The 9406-nt window shown below is 44.0% G+C and overlaps 1 long non-coding RNA gene across 1 annotated transcript; it reads right to left on the minus strand.

The window, feature by feature from the left end:
• Positions 1-5656: 5656 nt before the first annotated feature.
• LOC141987529 (uncharacterized) lies at positions 5657-7591 on the minus strand. Its single transcript, XR_012639555.1, has 3 exons — positions 7290-7591; positions 7139-7179; positions 5657-5721 (listed from the first exon to the last, which is right to left on the minus strand). It is a non-coding gene; the product is annotated as an uncharacterized LOC141987529 (long non-coding RNA).
• Between the last annotated feature and the right edge of the window lie 1815 nt (positions 7592-9406).

Below are 9406 nucleotides of genomic sequence, written 5' to 3' on the forward strand. Positions count from 1 at the left end.
GGCTGAGCGGGGCCAGTGGCCGGGACCCCAGACCAGCAGTGGGCTGAGTGGCTCAGCCCGCTGCCGGTCTGGGGATCCGTCCGCCGGCTCCTGCCAGCCAGCGTCCAAGCTGCCGGCCCCACTCAGCCCCGCTGCCGGTCTGGGGTCCCGGCCCTGTCTACATAGAGTAGGTACCTACCTTCTCCCTGGTTCTAGCCATTCTCTTCCTCTCTCTACACTGAGATGAGGGGGGCAGTGCTCTGAGTACAGGGCTGGGGGTGAAGGAGCAGGCTGGGGGCTGGGGTGCAGGGTCTGGCCAGGAGCTAGAATGGAGTGGGGGGGGGGGGCCTCAGGGTTGGGGCAGGAGGTTTGGATGTGGAGCGCTTACCTGGGCAGCTCCCATTTGGTGCGAGGGGTGCAGGTGGGAATGTGGGTGTGTGTGTGTGCAGGAGCTCCTGTTTGGTGCTCAGGGTGGGGATGTGGGGGCTGCAAGAGTCAGGGCATGGGGTGTGGGGGGGCTGGGTATGTGTGGGGGGTGCAGGAGTCAGGGCAGGGCACTGGGGGTGTGTGAGTAGGGTGCAGGAGTCAGGGCTGGGGGGGGCTGGGTATTTGTGGGGGGTGCTGGAGACAAGGCACAGGGCTAGGGTGGGGGGGTTCAGGGGTCAGGGCAGAGGGCTGGGTGTGTGCGAGGGGGGTGCAGGGGTCAGGGCAGAGGGCTGGAGGGTGTGGGGGTTTCAGGGGTGAGGGAAGAGGGCTGGGGGCATGTGAGGGGGGTGCAGGGGTCAGGGCAGAGGGCTGGGGGTGTGGGCTGGGGTCGTGGGGGTGCTCCCAGCCCCCTGCCCTGAGTGGCTCACGGCAGGGGGCTGGAGGGGATATGCCGATTCCACCCCCTTCCCCAAGGTCCCCAGAGCAGAGAGCACGAGCGCGCTGCGGCTCCGCTTTTCCCTCTCCCCCTCCATAGCAAGGGCCGATCAGCTGCGCAGGGAAGGAGAGAAGGAGGGGCAGGAACCCAGCACGCTGGGGGAAGAGGCGGGGGGAGGGGGAAGCTTGCCTGCCCTGCAAGAGGAGATCGGTTGGGGGGGCAGAGAAGAGCGGGCCGGGCCGGGCAGGATTTTTAGTGGCACGCTGCTGTCTGCCGGGGTCCCCGGCAGACAGCAGCGTGCCATTAAAAATTGGCTTGCGTTCCATCTTTGGCACGCGTGCCATAGGTTGCCGACCCCTGGTATACAGCTTTAGGGTGATGCTTTTTTGGTTTAATTTAATTAAAATCAAACAGACCATATTATTGCAAAACTATTATCAAGTTGCTAAATGTTCCTATAATTTTTATTAGTATATTCTAATAATTTATGTTTCCCAACATCCCAGTTTAAACTAGTATTTACCAGCACTTTGTCCTAAAGTAGTTTTTTCCCCCAGGAAATTGCCAATCCTGCTTCCTCCATTGTTTTTCTCTCCAATGTCACCATCATATTGTCCTTCTTCCAAGTGAAGAGCATAAGATACTGAGCCTGTGAGACCATGGATCAGCTAGGAGCAGATGCTTCATTGGCAGTGAATCTAACACCTTTGCACTGGGGTGCATCCCTGCCACAATACACCTAAATTATTTTTTAATACCAGGACAAATTTTTCTCCATACATGGCAGCAAAGCCTGAAGTCAACAAAGAAGTTGATAATAAGGTCTCTGAAGATACAAATGTTGCTGTAAGGGGTGTCAACTGATCTAATCCTACCACGCACACATTCTTGGATATGCTCAGATTCAACTAATCCCACATTCTCGGTCAATGCACGGTTCTGAATCCCTGTGCCTTCGCACCAGTATTGATTTAAAAGAATGCTGGAATACAGTGATATGCCATGGTGAAAATAATGGCCTGTCCTGAAATTTAACATTTTAATATTAATTTTTCCCTCATATAGATCAGATCTGAATTCAAAAGAATCTATTTGGTCACTGACACACAAAACATAACTCCCATTGAGGTCACTGGGAATTACTTCTATAAACCCATCCCTTAGCACAATATTTCGCAAGTTCTCTTTACACTGAACTCCTGTTTAAAGATGATCAGGGAGAAGGACAGGCTTTGTACCGTTTCTTGCTTCTTTGCATAGTCTCACCACCACCTATTCACTTTTACCTTCAAAATAACAAGTCTTGTCTGTTCTGGTTTTGCTGCAGGTCTTCTTGGAGGATCCAGACATGTGGACTGGGAGCCTTCCTAACCCTTAACAGAGTGTTGAATCTTTGACAAAGATATTTTCTTCCAACTGTTAGGCTTATGAGTTAAACAGATTTTAACAAAAGCAAATGACAAAACAAAAAGGGTTTTTAAAAAACATTTTGAATAAAAATCCCTTCCCTTTTCAGTTAGCAGTGAAACCTCATTATCTATGTTGTGCAGGAAAAAAGTAAGCCATGACCTGCAATTCTAACGTTAAAGGGGGGAGAGGGGGAGAGGAAGGAGAAGAAGAAAACCCCAAAGTTTCTGCCCTTTATACCTCATAAAGAAGTAAAAAGGGGTCCTTTTTTACTTCACAATGAATGGAATTAATAAATGAATTAAAGTAACACATGCTAAGGACCGATCCTTTAAACTTAAAAGTTACTTTCAAACTATGCCATGTGCATGAAATGTCTCCAAAATCCACAGAAGAAAACTATGTACATTCTTCTGTCTTTTCAACCCTGTTTTAATGTATTATTAGTGTTAATATTACAGAGTGCAGAGAAAGATTCCTTAACCTGGTACTAGCACATCATAAGTGTAAATCCAGAAAAAGCCACCTGTATTAAGCAGAGTAAATACTCAAAATTGAGCCTCTAAGATGTTTGAAATTATACATTCTGTAAAACACATGTAATAGGAAAAAGTACATAAACTCCTAGAGCAGTGAACAGACTTCAAGGGAGTTATGCAAAGGATGAATCTGTGCTACTTAACAAGCCTTCAGTAGTCACTATTTTAATTTACTGTAGGTTTAACCAAATAAATAATACATCTTCACTTTGATCAAAGACCAAAAGGTTAAAAGAAATGGGCCTAAAAGTGTTCCCACTGAAGTCTAACAACAAAACTTTCATTGACTTCTGTAACAGCAGGATTGAGCCCTTGATTGTGCAGTAGTTAAAGGTAGTTAAAAGTACTTAATAATTGCATGGAAGCAGTACTCAGTCCAATGCAGATAAATTATTATTATTTTTAACATTTTAAATGAAGGAATAGTCCTGCATATGTGAACTGCAAAAAAATATATATATTTGGAATAAATGACTATACTATTACTATGTCAATAGCAACTATGTTCGTGTTAGTAATGAAAGAAGTATGTCAGTGGTCTGATTTCATTACAGTCAGTGGTACTGCGCCAAAAAGGGAGGGTGGAGGGATTAGGAAGGCAAATTCTGCCAAGATTTACACCTCATACAACCTAGCACAGGGTGCAAGCCAGTGTGGAATCTGGTCTCTCTCATGCTGAAATATTGATGAAAAAAATCACAAGTAAGTTGTGGAACTTGGCTTATCCCAAAAAACTTTCTAAGACCAACCAACTGAAATTTCAATTAGGTTGCACTACAGAGTTAACAATGGAAAAACTTAACAGATGGGTAAATATGTTTGATTATTTTTCTGCATTTGGATAGCTCTAACTTACATGTTAGGTTTGGCATGCATATTGGTCTGATTTATAGAACTATTTGCTGGCAAAATCAACGGCCACTTTTGGCCTAAATGGGTGAGGGGGGGATTGTTACACATGTGTCAAATTCATATCACATATAACAGTCTGCCTGCAATCTCAAGATTTGTATTAATCTTTACAAATCATGGGCAGTTTGTCCCCCTTGGTGTTGGCAGATTGGGAAACATGATGGTTTACATCCTATCAGAAACTCCAAAATTGGTGCAAATTGAAAGACTGTTAACATGATTTCTATTCATAGTTTATTTCCCCTTTTAATTCCCTACCCCAATATATTCATTTGTATGAAAATTAGTTAAATCTTTCCATAAAAGTAGACTCCAGGAAGAATAGGAATTTGCATGACTCGTTTGAAGATACAACTGATAAAGTTTCAGTAGACAAATATGAAAAGTGGGCCTTCATAATAGATTTCATATCAAGACAGTTTTCAACAAAAGAATCAGACAAATATAATTTATCCTAATTAATTTAACTTTATCTTTATGCAAATATTGTACTTAGATGCCTCACATTTCAGGCCAAATTCTGGGCTAATATACACCCTATGTCCACTTCAGACAATGGGATGGCACCTGTATAAACCAGCACAGAATTTTCTCCTGTAACTATTAATGAGCTCTTCTAAGAAGCCTGATAGGGTTTATGTAAACATTTTATCCATAAATGTCGGTAACCATTGATTTTACTATACACACAAACTGACAAAAAATATTTCCATCAATAATAACTGAAATTCACAGACAGGCAAAGTAAGAAAAATGCTGCTTGAGAGCTTCTTAGTGTTTGACTTAAGGCTATTTACTTTGTATGTTTTGACATGGGATGATGATAACTTATGTTTTAACTATTACAAGCATTAGGTTTTTGAATCTCAATGTCTACTGTCATTAAACAATTGTTTGACCCCCACCCCAGATTTTGCACAACTGTGAACAGTTAAATTGATGATAAAAATATCAATATTATCCATCAATTACAAAAAAATAAATAAAAAATTGAATTCTGCCAAGCCTGTTTATGTAGCAGCCAAGGTGTATCAATTTCATCAGTGCATGGATTCCCAACTTTTTCAAGTAATGGGCACATTTTCAATACAAAGTATTATTGGGACAAGAAATATAAAATTTTACTCAGTTTGCCTTATCAGAGCCAAAAATAGTAATAAAAAACTAAGACACCTTTCCTCAGTATTTGTCCTATTGTCTCAGGGCCATCACCTCCTAAATTGGAAGGCCCCATGTCAGAAGATGCTATATTTAATTTTAGAGGTTATCATGTTTGACCTCTAAGATTATTTATGTATCTGTGATAAATATTTTATGGTATAAGAAATAGATAAAAATAAAAATGCAATGAAAAATACTAAAAGAGGGAAATTTAAATGATTTAAATGTGTAGTAGTGTTGCTCAACAATTATATTCAACATACAGTAAACCTCAATTCAGCTAGGCTGAGACCTACCTTTCCTTTTTTGGGGAGCAATTAGCTCCCCAAAAGAGGTTTTCCTGTTGAAAATTTACCTCATAAAAAGCAAATTTGTTTTGCATTTTAGGTATTTGCTATACAGACTAACACTGTTTTATTTGCTACGTGCAATGATCAATTTTTGTTTGTTGATTTTTGTGATGGACTTGGTGGCATGTTGCTTTGTCTGCATATTCCCATCTATGCAACTTATGATGTTTCTTTTCAATATAGTAAACATTTTCTCTTGTTCTGATTAAATAAACCTCACTGCATGAAGACTGATTTCAGGTTTCTGTTGAAAATATCTAAAAATGAAAAATCCAACTCACAAAGGCTTTCAGAGTGCATTAATCATTGTATGGCAAAATCCCCAGAATCCCAAAGGATGTCTATAAAGGTCATATTTCTGAATGTGGTGAGGGTGGGGGAAGGAGGTTAATTCTGATATTTGATAGCATGGGAAACTACTAATTCTTTGGTAAAACAACTAATTCTTACCATTTTTAGACTCTTAAGTCTTGGGACTGCAGTTTCTCTCCGGTACCACAAAGAGAATAATCTACAAATGATTTAAAAAATATCATATCACCATAATTGTCACAAAACTCAAAAGGTTTTGGCTCATTTGCTATAATACTGGCTAAATATACCCTTCAGTGGCTAAGATCAAAAAGCATGCAAATTAGTCTAACGACCTGTATTTATATAGCATGCTTCTGTGTGCTTCAGTGGTCTATAGGCTTAAATATAGGACAAAGGAATCCCTGTTACCTGGATTTGCAAAGCCCTGTGCTATTCTTAGCACTCTGCACATCTTTGAAGTGCACCATACTTAATGGTTAACCCACTAGACAAGAGGACAAAAATAGATCATTCTGTACTGAATGTAAAGGTTGTTCATTGTTCCCAGACTTACTACCACCTATAATTGTTTGCAATCTAGACAGCAAAAATAAGTCACATTTTCATAAAATGTTATGGTTCAGTGTGGATATTTTTGGAAATAGCATTGCATTACGTAACCCCCTTTTCCCTCTCTCGCAAATACACACACATGCACCCCTACGCACTCCCCCAATTCCTAAATAGGAAAATAATGAATATCTAACATTATACCATTTCATCTCAATTCTACATTTAATTACTGTACTATAATGCAATCCCCACTTTATTTACTATGTACACAGCACAGTTCCTCTATCTCATCACTGGTGGTAACATTAGTAGGTAAGGGAAAAAATTTATTATACTAAGTATATTAAGTTTATACAGAGCATATGCATATATACAATTTAATTAGTCACAACTCATTTACACGCATACATATACATACACACACACAAACACTATATATAAGATTGCAAGTACGTATGTAGATACGTGTATATAAACGTTTGCTGAAAAGTAGATCACTAAATCTGCATAAAAACACTTAAAGTGTGGCTGATTTTTTGTAATTGCTGCACATGCAAAAATGCCTAAGGTTGCTACAAGAAGAATGACTGCTCTCTAAAAATATAACCCGGCAGCTAGAGAGGAATCCACAGTCAGGGCGGCGAAAAGGGAAATTCATTTTACAAGCGGGAGAAAATGCCACCCGAGAGTCGTGCATGCATGCTAGCAAAGCAAACTGCTGTCGATTTAAAAAATGCATTTTTGTGGTTGATTGCAAAAATGGGAGGGAATAACAGCTTCAGAAAACCCCTGCATATTTTCGCCATTAGTGCATAAAAATCCCAAACTCAAAAATCCAGCCTTAAAGCAGAAAGAGTTAAGCAAATATGTATACTGCACGTTTCTCTTCTTTAAGAAAGCCTATTTTGAAATGTACAGCTGGGGGTGAAGAGGGGGGGAGGCAAGTGAATTTGCTGCAGCAGAGTCCAGCCAAGGGCAAAAAGAAATGAAAAGAAACAAAGAAAAGAGAGGGCGGGGATGCAGATCTCTCCGAGCTGTGGACTGGAATTGCATATACTTACAGACAAAAGCCCCTGCTCCCTTTCTGTCCTTTCTACATGATCTGAAACACAAATGTGGATTAAAAAGAGGGCAGCATGCTCCAGAAGGGAATTTATAGTTGGGGCGGGGGGAGTGGGTAGGGTTGGGGGTGTGGGGAAAGAATGACTGCACCTCTTCCAAAGTGCAGCAGCCTTGGAGGAAAAAAGAAAAGGGGTGGGGGCGGCTGGGAGAAAAGTCTCTCTCTCTCCCGCTCTCCCAGGCTGGGGTTTGGTTGCCTGTGCTGGTTCTATTGAACAATGAGCTAATTCTGATGGTGGCTGGCTGGCTGCCAGCTCTCCCCCTCCTCCCCTCGTTACACACACACAGACAGACAGACACACACACACACACTCTCCCTCTTCTCCCCCCTCCCCCTCTCCGCTTCGCTGCTGCAGAGCCAGACTGCTTAGTCTGCAATAATGCTCAACTCAAAGTCCCCCCGCTGTCTAGCAGCCAGAGAGCCAGCCGACCAATCACCGCGCGGAGCGCAGGCAACCCGGCGGCAGCCGCCTCGCTGGAGGGAGGGGGGAGGGGCTCGGCTCGGCTCGGCTCGCCCCTCTTCCCTTCGGCGGTGCTGCCGGCCCTGCTGCCTGGGCCTGAGCGCCGAGCCGGGGAGAAGCGAGCAGCCATTGGCGCGCGCGGCCGTCGGTCAAACCTCCCCCCGCTTTCCCCCGCAGAGCGGCTGCTGCTTTCCAGACAAATAATCCGGGGCCGGGCTGGTGGGGTGCCAGGCGGGGAGGCTGGCCAAGGAGCTGCACAGCCGCGGCGCCCTGCCAGCCCCAGCGCGCGGGAGGCGGGAGGGAGCGAGCGGCCCCGCGCTGTAATAATAAACCTGCAGCGGTAGCAAAGGGCATCTGAGGGGAAGGGGCGGGAGCCGGAGCTGCCGCCGCCGCCGCTTTGCTTCTCCTGTGCCTGGCTGAGAGGGGAGAGAAAATGGTGCGCGGGGAGGAGCGGAGGAGACACAGGCCAGGGACACGCTGCGCCCGGGCCCCAGCGCCCCAGGCACCGCTCACAGCCCGGGGGAAACATCGAGACAGCGCGCACCCCCTCCCGGGAGACCCAGCGTCACCCCGGCACGGATGCACACCGCAGTGTCGCCCAGGGACAAAGAGCCAGGCAGGGCAGGGGGAGAGCAGGAGTGGGGCGAGCACAGCTCCCTCTCCTGTCCCCGAGCAGTGATCTGGCACCGCGGCTCCTGCTCAGAGGGGCAAGATAGGCGCGCCTCTTCCTATTTCAGCTTGGTTTAACCAAACACCAGGACACAAAGACACTCAGGCGTATCAGAAACACACACACACACACACACAGGTAGCACAACAACATAAAACACAGTGCAGTGACACACACTGCGCAACACAGAGGAAGGACAGTCAATGGCATGGAAATACAGACAAACAGTGACACACAAATACAGAGCACGGGCACAGATGCACATTTGAGACAGCATTGTGGCACAAAGAGACATTGCACAGCGATGCACCATGCAGTTCTGTGTTTGTGCAGCACCCAACAATGGGGTCCTGGTCCATGTCTAGGGCTCCAAGCCACTACTGCAATATAAATAATGATATTTTTACAAAGTGACAGAAATACACAGCCCTGTGACGTACAGTGACACAAAGACAGCAGCATGCCGTACAACACTGGGACACAAAAGACAACACAAAGACACACTTGCACCAGAAGAGCACAAGGATAACAGGGAACCACAGACACAGCACATTGATGTAAAGAGACATAGGTAGCTCAGCACCACACAGTGAAAGAGAGATACATAGCACAGACACACTACAAAAGTATAAAGAAACAAACATGGGCTGTCTGATTCTCTATTGCGCTACATACAGCAAGTGTAGTCATTTACACTAGTGTGCAAAGTAGATGTAAAGAATAGTAAATCAGAAAGTAGCGTTCGCCACTCACTTTGGTGTGACTACACATGGTACAGGACAGCAGCTATTGGATACTCTGGCTAGAACTTAGGCCTTGCCTATTCTCAAACGTTGCACCTGTTTAAAATAACTTTTCAAATCCAACTTACTGTAAATCAAATTTTAAAATTTTATTAAAGCTAATGTTAAAATTATAAAATATTAAGGTTATATAATATACGGTTAAGGAAAGAGTGTCCATACAGAGGTTTGCATTGGTTTACTAGGATAAGCTACAAAGCAATGTTTTACACTCAGCTTTGTGGCGTTTCTCTGGTTGTCTGTTTCCGATCAATTCCAAAAATTCAGGGAATGTTC

This window comes from Natator depressus, chromosome 5, assembly GCF_965152275.1.
Source record: "Natator depressus isolate rNatDep1 chromosome 5, rNatDep2.hap1, whole genome shotgun sequence".
In the NCBI taxonomy this organism is placed as follows: domain Eukaryota; kingdom Metazoa; phylum Chordata; order Testudines; family Cheloniidae; genus Natator; species Natator depressus.